The sequence below is a fragment of the Chelonia mydas genome, chromosome 12 (genome assembly GCF_015237465.2).
Source record: "Chelonia mydas isolate rCheMyd1 chromosome 12, rCheMyd1.pri.v2, whole genome shotgun sequence".
Taxonomy (NCBI): domain Eukaryota; kingdom Metazoa; phylum Chordata; order Testudines; family Cheloniidae; genus Chelonia; species Chelonia mydas.
Genome location: NC_051252.2, coordinates 34,254,649 through 34,278,973, shown reverse-complemented (window position 1 = coordinate 34,278,973; position 24,325 = coordinate 34,254,649). Strand labels below are relative to the sequence as shown.

At 42.4% G+C, this 24,325-nt stretch overlaps 1 long non-coding RNA gene across 2 annotated transcripts; it reads left to right on the top strand.

Annotated features, from left to right (window-relative positions):
• Positions 1-2,610: 2,610 nt before the first annotated feature.
• Positions 2,611-23,183, top strand: LOC119563671. Of its 2 annotated transcripts, none has more exons than XR_006285131.1 (6): positions 2,611-2,745; positions 3,001-3,171; positions 10,122-10,210; positions 14,973-17,097; positions 19,782-19,886; positions 23,099-23,183. It is a non-coding gene; the product is annotated as an uncharacterized LOC119563671 (long non-coding RNA). The 2 variants fall into 2 exon arrangements; XR_006285130.1 differs by lacking the exon at positions 23,099-23,183 and adding an exon at positions 20,315-21,309.
• The last annotated feature ends 1,142 nt before the right edge of the window (positions 23,184-24,325 follow it).

The window sequence follows — 24,325 nt, the reverse complement described above, 5'->3', positions numbered from 1 at the left end:
TTACATCCTATTTGTCTCTTAAAACTATCCTTTGGGAACTGGAAAATAGCAAACAGACAATCATTTCCAATAATCTTCAGCTAGGAAATAAACAAGGAAAGCTTGCATTTAGTCCATACATAGCACTCTCTCATCATGAGATACCCCCATATCAGTGAGATACAGGAAACCGTACCCAGAAGCATTTTGAAATTATATCTTTTCCAATTCTACAGGCTACAAATTGCATGAAAACTTTCTTGCAAGGCTTGTGTTTAAAAAAATCAAATTATCTAAAAAACTGAAAATTCAAACTCTAACTGCAAAGTTACATTATGCTCAATAAAAAGGAGTACTTGTGGCACCTAGAGAGGCTAACACGGCTGCTACTCTGAAACCTGTCATTATGTTCAATGAACTTTCTGTCTTTTATTTTTTTTCTCCCCCTGATTTAAACAAAGCAAAACTTCTCATGGTGCTTTTATAATTAGCTTTTTACAGGATGTAGGATTTTTCCTAAGACTTATCCTAATGCCATGGGCTTGGTATAATTTCAGGGGAGGGTCACTTTTTTAAAGCCATTTGACCACAATAACTTGATAGGGCATGAAGCACAAATTGCTTTCTATTGTTTCCACTTGGCTGGTTGGCTAGAGATTGGACAGCTGTGACTTCATTCCCACTGAGGGACTTGCAGCTACTGCAGACAGATCATCATGTTTTAGTCATAACAAAGGGGGAAAAAACATGCATGGTTATTTAAGGCAATTGCCTCCATTGCTTTTTGTGTTGTGTCTGATATTGATTCACTCTTAATTGTGCTTGGCTTTAAATGACCCTTATGTGTAATAAACAATTTAATCCAGCCATGAAAAACACTATAGGTTGGTTTATAGTTTATAGACAAAGTATTCTGTGTTTGGGACAATTGTATTAATTTAGATGGAATAAATTGGCCCAAAGAGTCAAAAGTGTTAACATGACCCTGTAAAAGTCCCAAATTAAAGTTTTAGACAAGGGTTGGGGTTTGGTATTCAGAGACCTCACCCTGCTTAGTAGCATGGCAAACACACAGCTGAAAATCCTTTTAACCTTTTATTGAAGATAGGGGGTGTGATCTGCATGAAAAGGAAGATGACCATTTGTATCATTGTTGCTACCACTGTTGCACAAGTGCGCTACATCTGATACAAAGTATGGCATGTAAGGTATCAATAGAATGAAATTGCCAAGTATGACAATCCTTTTTACATGCATGTATCATCTTTGTATCTGAAGTTATGAACATTTGATATGTATTTGTATCTCAACCATGTGTTGTGTTCCTGGGCAACACCTCCCTAGACAGATCTGCATCAAGGCTATCCAGCCTGCTTGATGGCCCATAAAGGACAATAAACTATACCACGGACCCTCCCGAAAACTCCTCAAGGAGCAGGTACTAAATGAATACCTCTATGATTCAGCAAAGCATGTAAGGACATGATATGAGGACATGTGATCTAAGACTCCATCTTTTACCAGTAACTTTCCATACTCATGTGACCTTGGACTCCATATTGGCCATAACTTGCCATGCACATGAACTGAGCTATAAATTGCAAGCTGTGACATCACTGCTTTATCTTCATTCCTGCTTCTTATCTCTGGATTGTGATTTTCTAAGGAACAAGGGACTGAATGACCCACCCAACCTGCTTGGGTAAACCAGAGAGAATTATTACAAGCTAGCAGATTTAATATCACTGTTATTGTCCTGACCTGCAAACTCTGAAAATCAATTGCAATATGATTCCTTAACTATTTAATACTTTTCTTTTCATATAATTAATCCTTTAGTTTTTAGTTACTAAAGGATTGGCTACAAGTGTGGTTTTGGGGTAAGATCTGAGTTATATATTGACCTGAAAAGATGGCTGATCCTTTGGGATTGGAAGAACTTTTACATGATGAATTTGCTTTTCAGTAACCTCTCATCATAAAGGCCAGATGTCTGGGTGGTGATAAGGGTTGGATTGCCTAAGGGGACTGTATTTTGGCTTCTTGTTAACCAGTGTGGTGCTACAGCAGCTCATTTTGTTACTGGTCTGGGGAATCTAATGTTAGAATAACCACCAGTTTGGGGTGCGTCTGCCCTATCTTTATCAGTCTGTCCTGAATTTGGCACTCTCAGCTGTGACCCACACCAGGCACTGGTCGACACAGGAGGTGTGTGTGCGCGGGGAAGTTAAAGCTTTTGAAATGTAAAGCATTAAAGGGGGTTTTCATTTTAACAACACCCCTTGTTCCCCCATTAGCTGGAGAGAGTTTTTAGAAGGAACCTCCCCTTGTTTGACAGGCTTTTAGATAGTAGTAAAGATGTGAATAACTGCCCTTTTGGAGAAAAGAGAACAAGCTAGTTAAGATGGTCGGGAGTTGTCGTTGTTGCTAAAGTCCGATCTTGTTTCCTAGAAGACGAACACACACAAACGGGGAGAGAAAAAAACAGGAAAGAGAGAAAATGCTGCTTCTTTCTCTAGTGTTGACTCTCACTTGCAACCTTGTTGCTAGAAAAACACAGGCACAGCCCACGGTTTTATCAGCCACTGCAAGATCTGGCAAACTTGAGAACAGCATCAGGCTGTTTAGGGCATTGCATTTGCATTTGCTCCCTTTCTGATCACAGGCTGACAGCAGTGCTGCAAAACATGCAGGTTTGGCCAGCTAAGCAAGACTGTTATTAAACAGAAGAAAAAAAGGAGAGAATTAAAAGAAGGAAGAAATAAGGTAGGGAAGGAAAAGAACACATGGAGGGAGGGGAGACAAAGTCTCACATCCCAGGTGTTTGGAATTTAGCCAGAGCTGGTGGAGATGGGGCCATCCACTGTGTCCCTCTCTCTGGCCCCGTTCGGTCAGGACATCTCTCAGGGTCAGGACAATGAAGGAACAATGATGTCATTCTTGATCCCGAGCTCCAGGAGACGGTGGGGGGTGACAGTCATCATGATGAAGCTTGCTCCTTCCCCTTCTCTTGTCTTTCAGGCAGCCAGTGTTTGTATCCGTCCATCTGCCAAAGGCCTTTTGAGGACCTCAAAAGAGAGTGATGGGTAGAACAGTCCATTGTCTCATTATTTGTTCACCAATGAGGCCTAATTTCTGACACACCAATTTTGGATCATTGATTGCCAATCGCACACTCCTCTTGTTTATCAGGTATGATCTTAACACAGTCCTTTTATATTCGTAGACCTTTTTGTTTAGACTAATTCAATCTTTCCATCTCCCCTTTGCACATTTTCCCTTCAAGATTTGTTATTGTAGGTTATTGTGGCATCTTATGAACTGTCAATTACTTTTCACAGTTGACCTCAGAATTAGGGTAAATGCGTAGGCCCAGATATCACAGCAGGAGTCTCAGGTTATCCTGTAAAACAAATAAAGGTTTAGCTCCCTCTCTATAGGGGCTGCAATAGCACAGTTATGAGAACGTCCTTTGTTTTAGTTTCAGAAACAATACTATACTGGACTAGGAAGTAGCATCCCAAAAAGATTAATGGATGCTCCACTGTTTAACACTTGGAACAAACTTGGCGGATGGACTAAATGGCCTGACAGTCTTTCCCATCTCTAATTTGTAGAATTTTGATGCTTCATATACTAGACTGTGTATCATACAATGACCTCTTCCCACACAGCCTGGAAATATAAACCCATCAGTCTGCTGTTAAAGGGACTGGGGCTGATTCTCCACTACTCTACCATGGTGTAAATCAGGAGGAATGCCACAGTAGACAAAATAGTTACATTGGTATAAAAGAAAAGAGACACAGCACCACTCTCTTTTCTCTAGTGCCAACCACTGTGCCTTTAGCGGCACCTGTGATTTTGAAAGCATATTATGGTATATGTCTACTGCTGGTCCTCTTCAGGGAAAGGAAGCCAGCTGCCAAGCAGATTGTCATGACCTCTGTGAGGCAGCCATTTTCTGAGTCTCCTTCCTTTCAGTCAAAATCCCTGAGCAAAAGTAAACCACATGAAAGAAACTTCCTTATCAATTCAGAGTGAGAAAAACTAAGAAGAAATAAGATTGTTAAATTACTAATTCTTTAATCAAATGGAGCACATTTTTTAAAAAAAAATCAAAAGTCAAATTATAATACTACATATATTTTTGATATTTGCAAACATCTATTTAATCTAATTATTTAATATATTAACTTTATTTATGTAAATCACATAACTCAGTAGCTGAGTATTTTCAATTCATCGTGGTGACACCTAACTGGATTTGACATCTGGTCACACTACTTTGCTTCTAGATTTCTGAGAAACTAGACAATGAATAATTTCTAGACTAGACAAAAACTGGACAATGAATAAGGGAGAGCTCCTAGAAACTCATGTCTGAAAACGGGATCCATTCCAAAACATGCAAAGAGCAATGAGATCCTACCTCTAAGTGTGTGAATGCTTTGCAGTGTATGGCTAGATATGAGATCTGTAAGGATTGGCTGGCTCCCACCTGCTTGGTTTTTTGTCCTGAGTAGCTATAGCTGTGCAGTATAATTTTGGATGTGTGTCACTGAGCACTTAGTGGTACTTACAATAATATATAATATAAATGGTCCCTGTCCTGCACTTAACAGATGCTTGACTTTCTGCACATAAAAAATCCCAAGGCCGAAGAATGTGTTTGAAGGGTCAGGGCCTTAGTGTGTGACTCAAGCATGTTCCAAAAGATCTGTCAACTTGTATAGGTTTACCTTTGCATACTTTCCTTTAAGACAATTATTCTGACTCTCCAAGCATTGTGACATAGGATAACTTGAAATGAGGCAATATTAATCTCAAAATCAAGAATGTTGTCATAGAAACCAAAATAGTCTTGGAGGCCTACACAGATATGCTCATAAATCAGAGATGTGCATTGAGAAACATCCCTATGAACATCCCAGTTAAACATATATTCTTGAGTGGAAAGTGCATTTATGGGATGGTCAAACACTTCAACCCAAAACGTAGTGTAGGGCACCAGGTGAGTAATTATTTTCTGTAATACAATGGAGTAAATGGTACTTTTGTGTATGTCTTTGAGAGAGTGAGTGAGAGAGAGAGAATGGTTGTCATAGAAACACATCATACTTCCCAAGTGGTGTAATATATTGTGTGTAAAGGACAATCTTGCAAATGACCTCACTCTCACCAATAAAAACTATCTGTCCTCTTTTTTGGTGATATGCTTCACCCTGCTGGATTCAGGATGTCTCCTTTTATGTGACTACTCCACTTTTTAGGTGTATTATATATAATAGTATGGAAGGAGTCTGAGATGCATACAAGAAAAGGGAACAGGGATATTATGAGGTAGAATACAAGGTAAAGACGGATTCAGTGGTGCATGTAACTGTGTGCTACAAGACTGCTTCTTGTGCTGTTGCTATTTATATTACAGTAGTGCTTAGAGGCCTCAACTGAAATCAGGGTCCCATTGTGCTAGGCACTGTACAAACACTTAGGAGACAATTCCTTCCCCATAGAGTGAAAGGGGAAAGAAAGAAACTGACTTGCCCAAGGTCACACAGCAAGACAGTAGCAGAATTGGAATAGACTCCGGTCTCCAGAGACTTAATTTTGTGCCCATTCTACTAAACCACATTACCTTTCACCCTTAACTGCAAACTGAGTCCATTTTTGCAGGAAGGCATACTCCATATTAATTCAAGATGGCTGCTGTCACCAAGTAAATTACACACACTGTGTTCTCCCTCATAGAGATGTGTGCTCTTCTTATGTTAGTGATCATTGCAGTCCTCAAGAACCCAAGTCATTGGAATTAAACCCAGTTTAGTAGGTGAATAATTTAAGATGTAATTTTCAGCTGAGGTTTGGCTGCTGAAGCCAAGCACGAGTTTAACTCTTGTCTACCTTGGAAGCGTATGCCTATGCCCAGAATACAGCAGTGGTATTTGGACCTGTCTAAGTTAGCAGCCAAAAAAGAATAACTTATGGCTGTAGAGAGCAATTATATTATTTTGAAGAAATTGGACCCCGTTTCTAGATACATTTGAATAAAAAGTGTTGAGAGGGGTCAAAGAATACCAGACCTCCAGCCCACCTAAGCCCTCTTCTTTCCATTTCCCCTTCTACCTGTCCCCTTCTTCTCTCCTCTCCCTATTCATATATGTCTCTCCTATTTTATTGCTGGTGCCCCCACTGTAAAATGTTGTCTATGCAGTATTATTTGATTTTGTATTGTTTGACCTTGAAGCTTTGACAAGTTGTAAAATTGCATAATTGCTTAATTCTATGGGAGATCCCATGAAGCATGCAGTATCTGGAAACATATACATGCTGTAAGTCATTTACCCTTTTGTATTTTTCATTGTCTGTTTCTTTATGAAAATCGACAAAAAATTAATCACAAAAATGTGTTGTCTTCCTTTCTTTGTTACTTCCTTGATCTAAAATATATGCACTCTAGATTGAAAGTGGATGTTTTGTCCATTGTGTATGGAACACATGGAGAGCCCAAGATGCAAAACTCAGTTCTGGTCTTCCAACACCCTTAAGTTAAGGAATGCTTGGTGTGACGGTGTGCCAGGCCTTATGAGGCCCCCTGCTGGAGGCCTCATGGTCCTACTACACCCTGCTCCAGAAAAGGAACAGTGAAGGTGGGTCCTCCAAGCCTGTCTAGAAAGGCTGCAAGGATGTGGCCAATCAGAGTGAAGAAGGCTCAGCTAAAAGGAGGTGTAGGGCCAATGCAGATCAGTTGCTGGCTGGGACCAGAAGCGGGAAGAAGGACTGGAAGTCTGTGAAGCTGTCCAGGCCAAGAGACCTGGAAGAGACCCTGCTCAAGCAGGGAAAAGACAGAGAACGTCAGTCCTGAGATAAAGATGAAGAGGAAGGGGTTACATGGGAAGCAGCCCAGGGACTATAAGCAGCAACGGAGTTAAAGAAAGCAACACGTAGCTTCTATTTGTAGGGTCCCTGGGTTGGGACCTGGAGCAGTGGGCAGGCCCAGGTCCCCCCACCAGCCACTGGCAGAGTGGCCAAAGCTCTGAGAAGGGGACAAGCTTCGTGTAGAAGCTCAAGCACAGAGCTGGAATTTAAAGGGCTCTAGGACAGGGCTGAAGACCCTGCAGAGGGCCAACCACTTGTTGAACTGTTTCCCAGGGAAGGGGACTGAACTTGAAGGAGTGAACCTGGCTGGAGAACTGGGGTGAGAAGAACTGATAAGACAGAGTCTGCAGGGAGAAAGCTCTGGGGGAACTGCTCCATACCAGGTCAAGCACGGACTTAAAGCTTGCCCAGAAGAGTCTGAGAACTAAACCCAGAAACAGGGCTTCAGATATTGACAAGGGCACAGTGATGAGCCCTGGTGGACCTTTTACCCAGGTTTGTTTGTTCACATATTGACTGTGTGTGACCTGGCTGGACAGTCAAGCCACTGAAGACCCACCTGATGAGGTTAACAACCAACAGGGGATGCTGGGAGGAGAGAGAGAGAGTGTGAAGGTTTGCACTCAACAGACAGGAGGCACTCACGAAAGCTGAGTTCTCCCTGTCACACTTGGATTCAAGGTTTTAAGTTCAAGAGCATCAGTAATAAGGCCACTTTCACCTTAATAGAGCAAGTGAGTGTACTTGGAAACAGGAAATAAAGAGAGGACACATGGTTACAGCTCTAGAAAGCAGCTAGTAGATGCTGAGGTCTCCTGCAAAACTACAGCTGGTTTATGAAACTGTACTATAAGGCCTTCCCAAGCTTTAGATGAAGTCCTATTTTCTCCTTCCAATAATATGGTGGTAGATTTATTTACTGATTAAGTTATGGAGAGAGATATCACCTCTCAGCAGGAGCAGAATTAGTAGAGCCAGGAGAAATGACCAGAGTGGAGCGTGAGCACTGTGATATGGTTGAAATCAGAGATGTTCCTAAGTGGCAATGCTGAAGTTACTGAAGAAACTGAAGTATCAGCAAATTAATCTCTTCATCTATGTGCTTTGAACTAGGGCAGTGGTTCTCAACTCTGGTCCACCGCTTGTTCAGGGAAAGCCCCTGGCAGGCCGGGCCGGTTTGTTTACCTGCCACATTCGCAGGTTCGGCCGATCGCGGCTCCCACTGGCTGCAGTTTGCTGCTCCAGGCCAGTGGGGGCTGTGGGAAGGGCAGACAGCATATCCCTTGGCCCGCACCGCTTTTTGCAGCCCGCATTGGCCTGGAGCAGCGAACCGCGGCCAGTGGGAGCTGCGATCGGCCGAACCTGCGGATGTGGCAGGTAAACAAACTGGCCCGACGCACCAGAGGCTTTACCTGAACAAGCGGTGGACCAAAGTTGAGAACCACTGAACTAGGGGAAGATGGCATCTTTGAACATTTTATTCTCATACTTTAGAAAGTGGTTCAACTTCTGGAGTAGAGATCACAATATTCACCAGTCAATGACACTTTGGTGCTCCCAGATCTTCCCAGAAGTATTACTTTTGGAAGTAATACTTTCGCCATTGTTATGGGTTGGATGTAACTATTACGTTTCATTTAAGATAGTTGTAAAAAACCCCATTTAGCTACTTTATGGAACCAAGTAGCTGAAACAGTAGGAGTCTCTACCTAGAACACAAGCACTTCACCATCAAAATATAGGTACATGCCAGGGGGTTTTGCTGGGTATTGCTTTAGTAAAAGTGTAAGTGTAAGTGTGTGTGTGTGTGTGTGTGTGTGTGTATGTGAGAGAGAGAGAGAGAGAGAGCGGTAATGAGAAACACCACAGAAACAGACAGGAAAGGAGCAGAAAGTCAAGCACCCATCCTGAACAAGCATTGGGAGCATGGCCTTGGGAAAAAACTGGAGAGAAAGAGCTTTTGGGGCTGAGTGCTGGCTGAAAGAGGCCTGGAACTGGGAGCAAAGAAACTGTCTTCTGTTGTTTGATTCCTCCTGTGTTCAGCACAACAGGACTTTATTCATTCTTTGTAATTAAAGAGAATTGCATCAGAGATACCTGACTCTATAATCAATTTTTCCTGAAACAACCCCAAGTCAAAAGGGGAGTAACAATACCACTCAACATCGTGGCAACTACTTGTTCAGTGAAAGGTTAGGTGGCCAAAATACCCTAACTATTCATAGGTCTCTGACAGACTAGGTTTGGACATATATACTTTATGTTTATCAATCTGGAATAAACAGCACTGAACATGAGAATATAAAAACACACAAAATTTGGAGTATATAAGGTAGAAAAGAAACTACAGCAAGTGACTATTTCAGGTCTGCAGTATTCGCTGCCAGAAAACTACAATTTACAGGTTTACCTGAAGGCTCATAGAAAACTGATCACATTTCAGTCACTTGGGACTGTAGTTTTTTTTCAAAGCCCAAGAGTTCCTCATTCAGCATACAGCAAAACACTAGTTTCTTGTTGTAAGATGGATGTAAATACTACACTGTGCCAAGGATCACAGCTGTCCTGCTGAAAGATTTCCTTTACTTGTAACCACAAGTGTAAAGTGTTTGTATGGGGTTTTCCCCCCACTGTTTGGAGAATGAGAGTGTGTGTGTGTGTGTATGTGACAGAAGTGAACAAGGGTAAGACTGGGTTCAGGAATTTTACACTAGATTTCCTCTCCTCCCAGTCACACACTTCTTGTTTTCGGGATACAACCAGCTATAATTGTTATACTTCTTACTGCCTTTCAACAACATTGCCTTCTTCGTTATGAACACAGGCCCAGATTTTTGGAGCTGTCAGTCAGACAGCTAACCGGCTACATGCGAACACAATCCTGATCATTGCACACCAAAACTAGATATGTGTATGCTCCGTTTTAAAAATCTGGCCCATGATGTTACTGTGCATGACGCTTTCTGTACCAAAAACTGAAATAGACAAAATGTAGGCTGTGTTCTGAGAAAATTAGACCTCCCTTTCTCATTGGGGGCAGAAGGATCCTCTGATTTTGGAAGTGAAATATCGTTGGAGGAAATATATAAGGTTATGAATTGTAGGCCACTAGGGAAAACCTCATTGATGAGATTTTTGCCCTAAATTCTAGAAAGCCTTCAAGGACCAACAAGCCTCATTTTGCTAAAACTGTTTATATTCACATAAAGATAGAGTACCTCCCCTGCCGGGCAACTCCTTACCTGGCTTTGTCTTTCTTACAGATCCCACTGAATGCCTGTTACAGATATTTGCAAATAATGAGGCAAACTGATTAAGCAATGTAGTAACTGGGACATATGAATCAAACCAGGTTTGTGATAAGCAGAAAACATCCAGAAAATATATGCCGATTTGACTGTATAGCATTTATATATAATTTTAAGCCCCGATCAGAGTATTTTAATGGGAAATGTTACCCTTGTGAAAGGGTGAATTGTCTTATCAAATGTATTTCTACTTATACTAAGTTCGAAGCAGATAATTTCTTATACTCAGTTGACCCTCTTAAAAAGCCCTCTTAGTGCAGTTGGCAGTGTCAGTCTTGTAATCTGAAGGTCCTGAGTTCAAGTCTCAGAGAGGGCAACTACTCTTGGGGGGAGGGATAGCTCAGTGGTTTGAGCATTGGCCTGCTAAACCCAGAGTTGTGAGTTCAATCTTTGAGGGGGCCATTTAGGGATCTGGGGAAAAAATTGGGGATTGGTCCTGCTTTGAGCAGGGGGTTGGACTAGATGACCTCCTGAGGTCCCTCCCAACTCTGATATTCTATGACCCTGTCTTCTTTACAGCTGACATTGTGGATTCATTTAAATCACAAATGAGTTATAGATATATATTATATCCAAAACTCTACATTAAAAGAGTGTTAAGGTTGCAAAGTCAAGCTCTCAAAAATTAGGAATGGGCAGAACTAAGGTTGTCTGTGCCTAGCAGGAACTCATATTCTGACCCTTGCGCAGATCTTTCTTGACCTATAAACTGAGCAAATTTCTTTGGACACGATTCATGTGGCATGAACAGAGCCTTCAAAGTATTAAGTCAAACTCAGACAGGTCATATGTGAAAGATTTTAACCAAGCAACACCTATTTATTTCAGGGATGATTTGAGTCAGGATTTTTATATTATTTACATCATGGGTGGTGGGTATCAAAGGCAGGTGACACTTAGCCTACACAAACGGCCTGTGTGGCCCCCTCCTGCTTCCCACCGCGGCTCTTCTTTCCCGTGTGGCCAAGCCCTGGATCAGTCGCGCCGGAATCAGGGTGGGGGAGGCAAGGGGCCACAGCCCTCCCACTTTTCGCCAGGCAGACCCCGCCCCCTTCCCCTCCTCTTCGCCCCGAGGTCCTGGCCACCACCCCACCCCTCGGCCAGACCAGCATGGAGCCTGGCCAAGGAGGTGGGGTGGAGGCATAGGCACTGACTTCTACTGGTCCTGGTGGGTGCTCAACACCCCCCGCCCCACCCCTTCCCGCCCCCATTCCAACCCCTTCCCCAAAGTCCCCGCCCCAACTCCGTCCCCTCCCGCCCCCATTCCAACCCCTTCCCAAAAGTCCCCGTCCCAACTCTGCCCCCTCCTGCCCCCATTCCAACCCCTTCCGCAAATCCCCACCCTGGCCCCACCTCTTCCCCGCCTCCTACCCTGAGTGCACCACATTCCCGCTCCTCTCCCCTCTCTCCTGGAGCTTGCTACAGCTGCTTGGCAGCGGCAAGCGCTGGGAGGAATGGGGGAGGCAAAAGGGGAGGAGGCGGAGGCAGAGGAAGAGGTGAGGTGGGGAGGAGCTTGGCTGCCAGTGTGTGCAGAGCACCCACTAATTTTTCCCCATGGTTGCTCCAGCCCCAGAGCACCCACGGAGTCGGCGCCTATGGGTGGAGGGTCTGCCGCAGCTCCCCACAGCTTCCCTCCTGGCTCTTATCATGGCCGGGCTGCGGCTCCAAGGCCCCCGCAACCTCCCGGCCGGGGTTGGGTTGGGGAGAGCTGTACGGGTAGCTGTGGTGAGCCTGGGTCCCTCCACCTGCCCTGGGCTGGGGGCCTTGCTGCCTTCCCACCCAGTGCTCTGGTGGGAGGGCACGCGGCCCGCTTGCTGCGGACCACGCTCAGCTGCCTGTCCGCCTGCTGGGCACTCTGGGGGGGTGGCGTCTGGGCTTCAGTGGGGAAGGAGGGTGAGAGGGGTGGGGTCCCAGGCAGAAGGGGCCAGCTGCCTGCAGGCTTACCTCCCCAAGCCCGCGGTTCTTGTCTCCAATGGACTTACACCAGGGATACATTTAGCCGTGACTCAAGTGGGATTATGTGTGTGTGTGAGAACTACCAGTCCTGTAATTAATGTATGTTGGATGAATGATTAATCAGATTCTCAGCCTCCCTAAGGCTCGTATGCACTGCTCTGGCCACACAAGGCCACCACCAAAGCTCCTAATACCACCCATTCTTCCAGTGTCCCAACCCAATATGGGGGCATTAGAGCTTGGTCAGAATACCATCCTGTCCAGCTGATCCCCTGGTGGCTCGAAAAGCTCCTGTGGCATGCAGCATAACACAGAGCAGCCTAGAGACACTTGCCAAAGCTGGGTTCAGAGGGCTGCAGCAGTGGCTTGTCACATTTGCACCCTCCCATAGACTTAAGCTGAGCCCAACCTTTCCAGTCTGGAGGATCAGGTGCATAACATTAACCATAGCCAAAGCCAAGAGAGTCTGTATTGAAATAAGAAAAGGAGGACTTGTGGCACCTTAGAGACTAACCAATTTATTTGAGCATCAGCTTTCATGAGCTACAGCAATTTGCATAGGTGACCACAGACCCAAACCCTTGGATCTGAGAACAATGAAAAAGCATTCAGTTTTCTTACAAAAAGACTTTTAATAAAAATAGAAGTAAATAGAGATAAAGAAATCCCCCCTGTAAAATCAGGATGGTAGATACCTTACAGGGTAATTAGATTCAAAACATAGAGAACCCCTCTAGGCAAAACCTTAAGTTACAAAAAAGATACACAGACAGAAATAGTTATTCTATTCAGCACAATTCTTTTCTCAGCCATTTAAAAAAATCATAATCTAACATGTACCTAGCTAGATTACTTACTAAAAGTTCTAAGACTCCATTCCTGTTCTATCCCTGGCAAAAGCAGCATATAGACAGACACACAGACCCTTTGTTTCTCTCCCTCCTCCCAGCTTTTGAAAGTATCACGAAAGCTGATGCTCAAATAAATTGGTTAGTCTCTAAGGTGCCACAAGTCCTCCTTTTCTTTTTGCGAATACAGACTAACACGGCTGTTACTCTGAAACCTGTATTGAAATACTGCTTCTGAATGTGAGACTGCTTAAACAGAAGATTTATAGTGAAATAAAGTAAACATCACTTCTGTTATATACATAAATATTCTTTCAAGAATACTTCATGATTATTTATTTGATCAGTACTTCCTCTATAATAAATAAGACTATATAGCAGGGGTGGCCAACTTGTGGCTCTTCAGAAGTTAACATGCGGCTCCTTGTACAGGCACAAACTCCAGGGCTGGAGCTACAGGCGCCAACTTTCCAATGTGCCGGGGGGTGTACGCCGTTCAACCCCTGGCTCTGCTGACGTATTACTGTGGCTCTTTGGCAACATACATTGGCAAATTCTGGCACCTTCTCAGGCTCAGGTTGGCCACCCCTGCTACATAGCACTCTTATACAAACACCAGTTAATCCTCTCAATACTCTTGAGAGGAAAGTAAGCAACTGAGACAAAGAAAGCTTAGATTACCTGCCCAAGACAACACAGTTAGGGCCATAATTATATTTGGCGTTAACTCCATTGATTTTTCAATGGTATATAACAACTGTAAATATTGTAAATGTGGACTAACATTATGGTTTATCTGAAACAGAATGAAAACATTGCTTTTGCAACATCACACAAGACCAAGTTTTATTATCTCTGCTACAAGGAGGAAGAAAAGTTTGTAGTTATAGCGCAAAACTGGGAGTCTAGAGATAAGGCTTCAGTTACCAACTCTTTCACAAACTTTCCTTGTGAACTTGGGCAAGTTACTTAACTTCTGTGTCTTTGTTTCCCCAGGTAAAATGAGAATTACTACCACCTCACAGGGTGGTGGGACTCTTAATTAAGAGTTGAATACTACTTTAATATCCTCAGATAGAAGGTGCTATCAAAATGCAAATGTTGTTACTGCACCATGAAAGATTCTATGAGACCCTTACGAAAAAATAAAAACCTTTACGGTTTCTACCCTGAAAAAAAGCATAAAATATAATGGAAATGCATTTTAAAGGGAATCTCTCCTCAACAGCTAATATGCATCATTTAACTTCATTTCCTTCCCTAACAATATTTTTCTATAACCGAAAGTGACAAAATGTGATGAACACGCTTTAAAAAGGAGTGGTTGGAACACTCATTTCCTTCTCACAGCAGGATCAGTTTGAGAACATGACACATTAACTTAAGCAACAGGGGCAGACTGCAGTCAGCATGAAGTGAAATCAGGCTAGAATAATTCAGCCCAGACAACCATCAGGCAGGACAACAAACTCTGATAACTGTCTCTTCCACACTTTCAACATTTATGCTTTTGGATGATATGTAAAAGGAGAGATTCTGAGAAGCTACAGACATTAAAAATGCCCTGGCACTTTTAAGAGGATTTGGGGACTTCAGTATTGTGTGCTAGCCACATTACACCTCTGCCAGCTAAATTCCTGCTTCAGTTTAAAGTAGATTAACTATTCCCCCCAGTTCAATGCATGACTGTGCATCCAACTTGGATGAACAATTACCACAACTGTGTGCACAAATGCACTGGCAGCACAGGTAATGACATACACTTGTGAACATCTGGGCCACAATATCACTCTGATGTCTCATCTGCCCTGTATTTTCCATATGGTAGATAGCAACGGACCTGTATTTTAAATGACATTGTACCCTCCTATAGAATTTACTTTTGAGAACGTTATAGTTGCTCCTTGTTCACGGCTTTTGTTTCGTTAAGCAAAATATCTAATGATGACTTGCAGTGTTTTATAAAGAAGAGCCAATAAAAAGTAATAACCATTTTTTCCAGATTACCTCAGAGTGGAAGCACCACAAATATCACTTCTTCCTCCTGTCAGGGGATTTTGCACCATTTCAGCGGATGGGACAGCACATGGGTTCTATCAAACTGTTTCACTTCTTTTAATCCCGTCCTTCACCCATTCTTCAAAGTGTTGGTAAAACCAAGGTTATTCTTAATGGGTAATGGCAGTTAAAAAAAGAGCACAGCCAACATGCCTTGAATTGCACGTTGAGATCTCTGTTAAATGTTAAATACAAATGTACTGCATTGTCTTACAAAAATCTGGGGGGAATGTGCACAGAGATCACTGCTAGGTGAGGAAACCTATGAATTTAAATAGATAGAGTCCATTTTTTGACTGCTTGGCCATGCCCTTCCATGGCTCCTCTAATGAAAGACCTTTAGACAACACTTTCCATGATGTTTGGAGGTAGGGAGATTCAGAGTGATTCTGGACAACTACTTACAGACATACTCTGCTACTCTGTTTTTTCTCTCGTGCGCCTGTGTATAACACCGACAGATCCTGTCGCGGGTGGGATTGAATCAGGGACCTCTGCAGCTTAGTGCATGAGCCTCTACCACGTGAGCTAAAAGCCAACTGGCTGTTAGCTACAGCTGTAGAGCAAACTCATTAATCTCTCTCTCTCAAGTGGTCTCAGTGCCACCGGATGGGACAGAACACCACGCCGAGGAGGTGTGTGGGTTACATGTGCACTTGCCAGAATTCAGCCTGTGGTTTTGAGTGGCCTCCATAGATACATAACATGCAATATAATACGATTTCATTTTAGTACACTAGAGCATTGAAATTTGTTGCCATTGTTGTAAGAGGCTGCTACTTCTACAGCTGGTGACAAAACACTTCTTGCTTTATGGATTATGGCATGAGATTTCCACTCCACTAGAAACACGAGTGTTCTGAGTTATTGCATAGTCGTGCATCCTACCCCCATCCCCGCTTTAACTCAAGATAATGTCAAGAGTGTCCAGTTCTTCGTTTGAGACTAGTTGCAAATTAAGTATTTTCTACTTCTGTAAAAGGGAGTTGGCTGCCTGCAGGCAAAGCTTTTTGCAGAGAGGAGTGCAAAGCCTCTTGCAAAACCCAGAACTTCCTTTGTGACTACCTAAGGACACACTTCTGATTCACAGCAAGCCTCTCTTTTTTTAGCCATATATGGCAATCCCTTAAAAGAAAAGCAAATCAGGTAAAAATCGAGAACATCACAGAGAAAACCACAGGAGATGGCTAAATGCAGAGCTTAATGATACATGCATGACAGCAGCAGCATGTAGGCTTAGATTATTTATACCTTTTATGGTAAGGCTCTGGTGCGGTTCTACTATATAAAGGTCATATTACACAGGTAATCAGTGGTCTGGGCCTGTGGCAGCTCTGTATTACTCAGCATTTTAACAATACTCCCGCAATGCTGTAAGTAAATATGTGCATTCTGAAAAGCAACATAAAGTCACAGTAAGAGCCAGAACTCAATGACATGAATTACAGGCATAATATAATGGCTCTGTGCAGTGTTCATGAGACCTAGCTGGGAATGGGCGACAGGATGGATCACTTGATGATTGCCTCTTCTGTTCATTCCCTCTGAAGCATTGGCCACTGTCAAAGACAGGATCCTGAGCTAGATGGACCTTTGGTCTGACCCAGGATTGTTCTAATGACAACCTGGACCAAATACATCCACAGTTTAATTGCACTGTGTTCAAGGATGAATTTGGCCCCATCACAAGTCAGAGTTTTGCAATACAACAATTAAAATGATGAATATTCAGAAGTAAAGGCAGCAGCAAACACATATTTCTTCCATTTGGTTTTAAATGATAAGAAAGATGGATTATTTTGAATAATGCTATGAGGTAAATTCCTTTACCAAAGCCTGATGACCTGTCTGCAAGTGCCCTGTACTACAGCCTGGTAAATCAAGGTTCCAGGCTATCCAGGGGTACTTGGGATGATAGGGTGATGAAAATGCAGCTGAACTGACACTGCCTTTGGTTACACAGACTCTCCAATGACTGCAATCTCTGAGAGGGCTAGTGTGCCTCCGGATACATATGTCAATAGAGCTGATGCTGACACAAGGGAAGGTGCATGAGATCTATGATGAAGGTAAATTAAAAGTTCTATATCCTGTTTCATTGCTCCAGAGGGTGATAGCCCCTTTGATACATATGTTAGGCCAGTGTGATGATGAAGAAACAATTCAGATATAGCCTCTGACTCAAGAAGACCAAAAAAAAAAAAATGGCCTCAAAGAAATATTAAAATTTAGGTAGCTAATTCTGCTGGATAAAAATGCATAGACTGCTAAATATATCATTTAAATTCTAGGTTAAGTTGTCAGTCTGAGAAAAGGCTCTGCCTTAAGTGACACTTAACGGTAGCTTTAGGAAGCAATTTATTATTCTGGAATTAAAACCTGAAATTTCTTTTTCAAGACACTGACTACTTCTGATGAAGCCTTATCTCGAATATTTATCCAGCTGCAACCAAAGTCTTTCATTCCTAAAATTTAGGTTTTCTGTAGCCTTGGAAAAGGAATAAAAAAATAAACCCTGAGTTACCTCTTTGAATATTCTATCATTTGTTTTTTGGTGGTGGTGGTTGGGGGTTTTGTTTTGTTTTCAGTGACTCACTACAGTTTTGTAAAAAACGTTGGCCTTGCAAACCAATACACATTTATCTCTAGCTTACAGTGCTGGCCACAAATGCTTCCTGGACTTTGTGGTTTTCTTTTTCTTACTTCTTTCTTTCTTAATTTTCCAGCATTTGCTCCAGTTTCCTTAAATGACTATTTTATACGTACTCTCCATTTCTCAGTAGAGCCCTATCACTTGAGATATTTAAACTAGATTGGACAGAGCACTAAAAAATACTCTGAAGGGAATGCTCTTTCATTTGCAAGGGGGATGGTCTAGGTTCTCAGCCCTGCTGTTTGCTCTTAACCAGGTTATTAACCAGGTTCTCAGCCCTGCTATTTGTTCTTTGTACCGGCTCATGTTGTAAAGGGTACATAAAGCTTCTTAACCGACTGGCTCTCTGGAGATTCGCCAGGGGGACTGGTGAGATCCAGGGGGCAGCAAGCCAGTGAACAGAGGCTCAAAGTCACTCTCTTTGTAGGCTCCTAGCAGGGGGGATGTGACTAAAGAAAAGGAACTTTCTAGCAATCTCTGTCTACTGGAATGGATTCTTAAGACTATGGGAAGTTGGGTACAATTTACAGCAGCCATGAGGCTACTCTAAGTTGAATTAGAAGCCAAACTGACCAAAGGACTAGGGATTTGCAAAGGCTACCTTTTCTCCCCTCCATGCTGCTCCTGGGCCAAACAAAGCTCAGAAGGATTAGAGTATCTGGCCTCCAGTTTATATGATTAATCCATAAAAAAGTTAGGAAAAATCAATGCAACAGAAAAACAAGAATGTGTAAAACCATACATTCACTGAGTTATTGGCCTTGAAGGGCTAATTAAAGGTGGAAGAAAAACCTAACTCAGATTAAGAGGCATGGTCTTCCCTTATTCTATTTGCATAATTTTTCTCATTGACATTAATGGGAAATCCATATACAGATTCATGAGGAAGTTAGAATTTAACTCATGGAAGTCTGGAATTAACAAGATCTTAACAATCCTCTACTCAATCCTCAAAATGTATTTTGCAACAGCAAAAATGAGTACCCTATAGCATCCCCATATAGTGCCACTAAAAGTTTCTAAATCTGAGCAATAAAAAAAATCTCTTCATAAATCTAGTTAGAATTTTAGCTTGAATAGTTGTCACTGGAATACCCAATGGTGATTTGTCAGCTACACAACACCCATGTTAACTGGCATCAAAGGTATTTTAATTATACTGTACATGTATTACAAAAAATGTTCATGTAGCTTACTGAGAGAGTCAAACCAAGGATGGAGTTTGGCCTATATTTTACATGTTGTCTTTAGAGATCATGGGAAAAGTTCTGCTTAAAGACACATAAAATGTGCATCTATGCACCTAAGCACAGATTTGAGCACTTAGATGTGGGATCTATGACGGCATCCAGATTTGAAAATTAGGACCGATGCATTTTTCTTTATTAAGAGACTTCTTGTGTTTCTTTGTTAAAAAGGCATTTTTCTTTTGCACAAAACAATCTTAATTTCTGGACACCATCTGCTTCTATTGCTTATTCCACACCTACAGTTCTAATCCTGCTGAGTATAAATTTGTAATTGTTCCTATCACTGCCAAGTCTGATGTCACAATCAGGGTAACTTTAAAATAATCATTACTGTCTAATTTTCTGTTGTAAGCACACTACTGCCACCTTGAGGATGTAGGACCAATTTGTGTAAGGAATTTGGTAAATCTATAAACAAACCACTTACTTCTGGTTTCAGAGTAGCAGCCGTGTTAGTCTGTATTCGCAAAAAGAACAGGAGTACTTGTGGCACCTTAGAGACTAACAAATTTATTTGAGCATAAGCTTCTATAAGTTTTTACTTTTATTATACTTTTATTACACCAACTTTCTATTAATTTTTAGGGCACTCTTCACAGCAACATATGATGCCTTTTACAAGACTTAAATTTAGTCAGTAAAGTTCCATTATTTTTTTCATGTTATCCTACAGTAATATCAGTTTGGCACACATGCTTTTTCATCCTAACACTACATCATAGTTTTTACAAGACCAGTGGAAGTGGAAAGAATTATGTACATCATTGAAGTGACAAGAGGAATTATTTCCTTTAAGGTAGGCAAAATGTAATTAATCACACTAGAATAAGTTAACTCCCTTATGTTTTAGAAAAAGCACCATGGGATTTTCAGAAGTTACAAGTCGTCGGGACTGCAATTTTAAGTCTACTAAGGATTTTCAAATAATGGTTCATTGGATATCTGAAGGAAATAGGTAAGTGTTAGTTTCCTCAGCAGCTGATGGCAGAGACAAATGACTAGGTGCCTACCAGTCATTTACACTATGAAGCCATAACAAAATATACAAACATGTAGGAACAGAATGAAGGAAAGAAAGGATAAATATGTCACATGTGTTTGTTAGGCACAGACCTGCTGCTCTGCTCCTAAACTAATGTTTATAAATGAAATCATTTATTTTAAAAGTTCATATTCGAGTTACCTCTTTCGACTTGTTAAAAATATGCTATAAACAGGAACACACTTGAAGCATGAGTGCAGAGTTTGACTCATCTCCAACATCTCATGAAATTTTATTATTGCCCTAATAGCCCCTAGCCCCACTCTATTGAGGCTCACCCAAAAAGACACAGAGAGAAAATACACTTGCTTTAGAGATTGCCTTTTGTATCTTCTTTCCAGGAGCAGCTGGGATTAACTATGTGATAGGAAAAGTAATCACCACTGATTCCACCTCAAGATGCCTCTTTATATTAATGGAATTTCAATAAGTGTGTGGCCTGGAAGCTAGGGCTAGTTGGCATTTCTAAACTCACTACAAGCACTGCTAGAACAACAAGATTATTTCTCTGCCTGTGATAAGCAGAGAGCATTTTGTACTTTAGTTTGTGAGGAGGGCTCCTATTATTTAGTTAACATTTCAACCAAACTCTGTTAACGGACTGAGACTTTGTCTGGAAAATGATATTTATGTTTAGAAGCATGCTATATATACGTGTGCAATGTGTGTTGTGTGTTTACATGTTATCCCCTAATCCTGAAACCAAATGCTGCATTGTATGTGAAAACAGTGATGAACACACTTTGATGCCATTTTTTGTTCTATCTATTCATTGTGTAACAAAACTTCAGCCAACTTTTAGTTCCATGAATTCTCTTCTCCTGATAGGAAAAAAAGTATTACTCTAAAGATTATGGTGCCATCAAATAACTTTTAACTCTATTAGTTGACAGTAATTAAAAAAACCCTCAATTTCTATTGATTTAATACCAGAGCTAGGTATTGTTAATATACAGAGAGAAAGCACTCTTTTTCAACAGTAGATCTCAAAGCACTTCATTAAGGAGGTCAGTATCCTCCGCATGGAGAGACTTGCCCAAAGTCACCCAGCAGGCCAGTGACAGAATTGGGAATAGAACCCACAGTCTCTGGAGTCCCAGTCCTGAGGTCAAACCCTCCAGTTTTAATAGGATGCATTCAGCGCTAGTATTTCTGCAGGACTCTGACTCCATGTTAAAGGTTTAAAAAGAAAAGTAATGAAGAGTCTGCTTCGAATATGACAATAGATTTGTCTCTAATTTGCTTGTGTGTGGAAAAAGTGACATGGTTGGTTGTAGAAGAGGCTGAATCATTACTGTTATTGAATGTTAAATGATTAAACTGTTAAATGATTTAACTGATTTAACCAGTCACCAGATTTGTGAAATGGTGCCAATGCTGGCTTTGAAGGAAGTTGCTCATCTTCCTCTCAAGCCTAAACCTCAGCACTGAAGTTTGATGGGAGACCAAAAAAGTGAACTAGAAAGGGGCAAATAAGGGCCATTTAAGCAGCATATCTCTGTTAAAGGTTACTTTCCCTGAAGTCAAAAGAAATCCTTGAAACATTTATTGATTTGAAAATGGCAAGTTCTGTGAACAATTATGCATCAACTTCAGCTTAGCTAGGTAATTATAGTCTCATAAATGTTTATATCTCAGATCCAAAGAATGCCCCATGCCCAACACTGTCCCTGTAACCTTGCTTTCCACTCTCAGCACATTATATATAGCCTTTATTTTGCAGTCAGCAAACCGGCATAACACTCATCATTTTTCCAACAGCAGGAAACAGTTTAACCCTTAGAACCTGAGGTTTTTTGTATATCTTTCCTCTAAGGGTTTTAACCGGAAGGAGGTGCCAAGAAAACTCCGCTCTACTCTCATATTCCACCCTCTTGTCCCTAGTCTCTCCCAGCTATGTCTTTAGCCCTTCATACCTCTCGCAAGAAAGCTGTTTCCACAGTCCCCCACATCTAGCTACCACTGAGCCCTGTTTAGCTGCTCTTGCAAGCTTCCTGCTGAATCACTGCCTGCTGACTGTTAATTGCATAACCTTAGCACTACTGCAAGGTGAGGCCAGTCAACACTCACTGCAGTCAAGTCACAACTTGATTCTGCCTCCTAGTGACGAGAAATTCTTCCTCCTCCTGCAGCAGTGCTCCATAGCCTAACTGCAGACCTTTAAGAAATGATTAATCCTCAATTAATGGTTAATCCTTTGGGGATCAGCCAGGACCTCAGAATTATGAATCAACATAAATAAGGAAGACCATAAGTTTCGTCCAGGATCGAGGACTTCCAGTCTTATTCTTTTTTATATCTTATGCCATTTTCTTTATCCTTCCTCTTACCTGACCTAGGCAGAACTCCAGTCTTTTCCTATGTACAAAGGAAAGCAAAAAATGTATTTACCACTTCCTATCCTATTTCCAAATGAACAGCCCTCAATTTAAATAGCCCAGGGGGTTCTTTTATTCATTATTTGAAAAGGGCTGGTTTTTTGCAGTTCACAATCTATCTTATTTTATTATTCTGTTCCTATTAGAACTTCCCAGTTCTTGTGTTTCTTAATATTTCCGGTTTCATCTCTACAGATTTCACCTCCCCTTTTACCCAGATTTTACTGACTTGTTGGGTCAAAGTTTTAAAACAATCTGACCTCTTGCAACCATTCAACTTGATTGCATGCAGACACTGATGTGTGTGCAAGTCCTGATATATGCAAGTATATATTAGTGTCCAAATCATGGGTTACATGAGCATACTAGAATCTCTTTATATGTCCTATTGTAAGTCGGCTTGACTGTGGGCTCTGCTCCTGGACAGTATCTCAGGTTTCAGAGTAGCAGCCGTGTTAGTCTGTATTCGCAAAAAGAAAAGAAGTACTTCTGGCACCTTAGAGACTAACCAATTTATTTGATGCATCCGATGAAGTGAGCTGTAGCTCACAAAAGCTTATGCTCAAACAAATCTGTTAGTCTCTAAGGTGCCACAAGTACTCCTTTTCTTTGAACAGTATCTGATATTCGTCCTAGTTTTCCACTTTTGATTTCCCATCAGCTCCAACCAATTTCCTTAAATGCATCATTGTATTTCTACACCAATCTTGTTAAAGTCTATTATCCCTGTGTTCTACACACACACAGCTTTTCAAGCCAGAAGACATGATCATTGGATCTGAAGCCCCTGTAAACTTAACCTTCAGGACTACATACAGCTTATTTACAAAACTTGATTCACAGCAACCTCTCCCTGTGCTATTCATCATGTAAATCACGTGGTAAAGGAGAGGCTGAAATCCCTGTGATACTGTCACAAATCCACAGCTACCTACATCATGGCTGTCCCTGAGGTGCACAGTGGGGACATACAGAATGTCATGGCAACAACAGAGACAAGCGGGAAAGAAAGCCTACATCCTCCTGCCCCATGGCAGACTCCTCCCAGCACTATACGGGGAGACTCTCTCTGAAAGGCCAGCAGCACCCTGTCTATGGCATAGGCTGACCCCACCTTAGGCTCTGTACTGCTGGCCCCTTCTGCCCATGAAACACAGGCTGGCCCCAGCATTAGAGCAGTATGGGATGCTCCCTAACGGACCAGCAGTTCAGGGCTTCTGATACAGGGGCTGGCCTGGCACGATAGGGCCTATGACACATAGGCTGGTCTTGCAGCACACAGCCTTTGACACACAGGCTGGTCCTGGCAGTACAGGCTTATGACACAGAGGCTGGTTCCACAGTACAGGGCCTATGAGACATGGGCTGACTCAGCACTACAGCGCCTATGACAACCGGCTGGCCCTGCAGTACAGGGCTATGATACAGGGCTACACCACACGGGCTGGCCTCACAGTACAGGGCCTAGGACACATGAGCTGGCTCCACAGTACAGGGCCTATGACACATGGGCTGGCCTGGCAATACTGGGCCTGAGACATGGGCTAGTCCCACAGTACAGGGCTTATCAGTCATGGGCTGGTCTCGCAGTACAGGGCCTATGAGACACGGGCTGACTGTGATGACACAGGGTCTGGCCCAGCAGTACAGGGCCTATGACACATGCGCTGGCTCGGCAGTACAGGGCCTATGACACACGAGCTGGCCCGGCAGTACAGGGCCTATGACACACGAGCTGGCCCGGCACTACAGGGCCTATGACCCATGGCTGGCCCCGCAGAACTGGGCTATGACCCATGGCTGGCCCGGCAGAAGGCGGTGGGCCTCCCTCTCCTAGTCAGAGAACCTGGCTCCCTCACCTCAAGCCACGGCGGCGGCCTTTAGCGATGACGTAAGAGGGGCATGGCCCGGGCGGCCATCTTGGTTGAAACCCCTGCCGTAGAGAACCCGCCCATCAGCCTGACGTCACGCCTC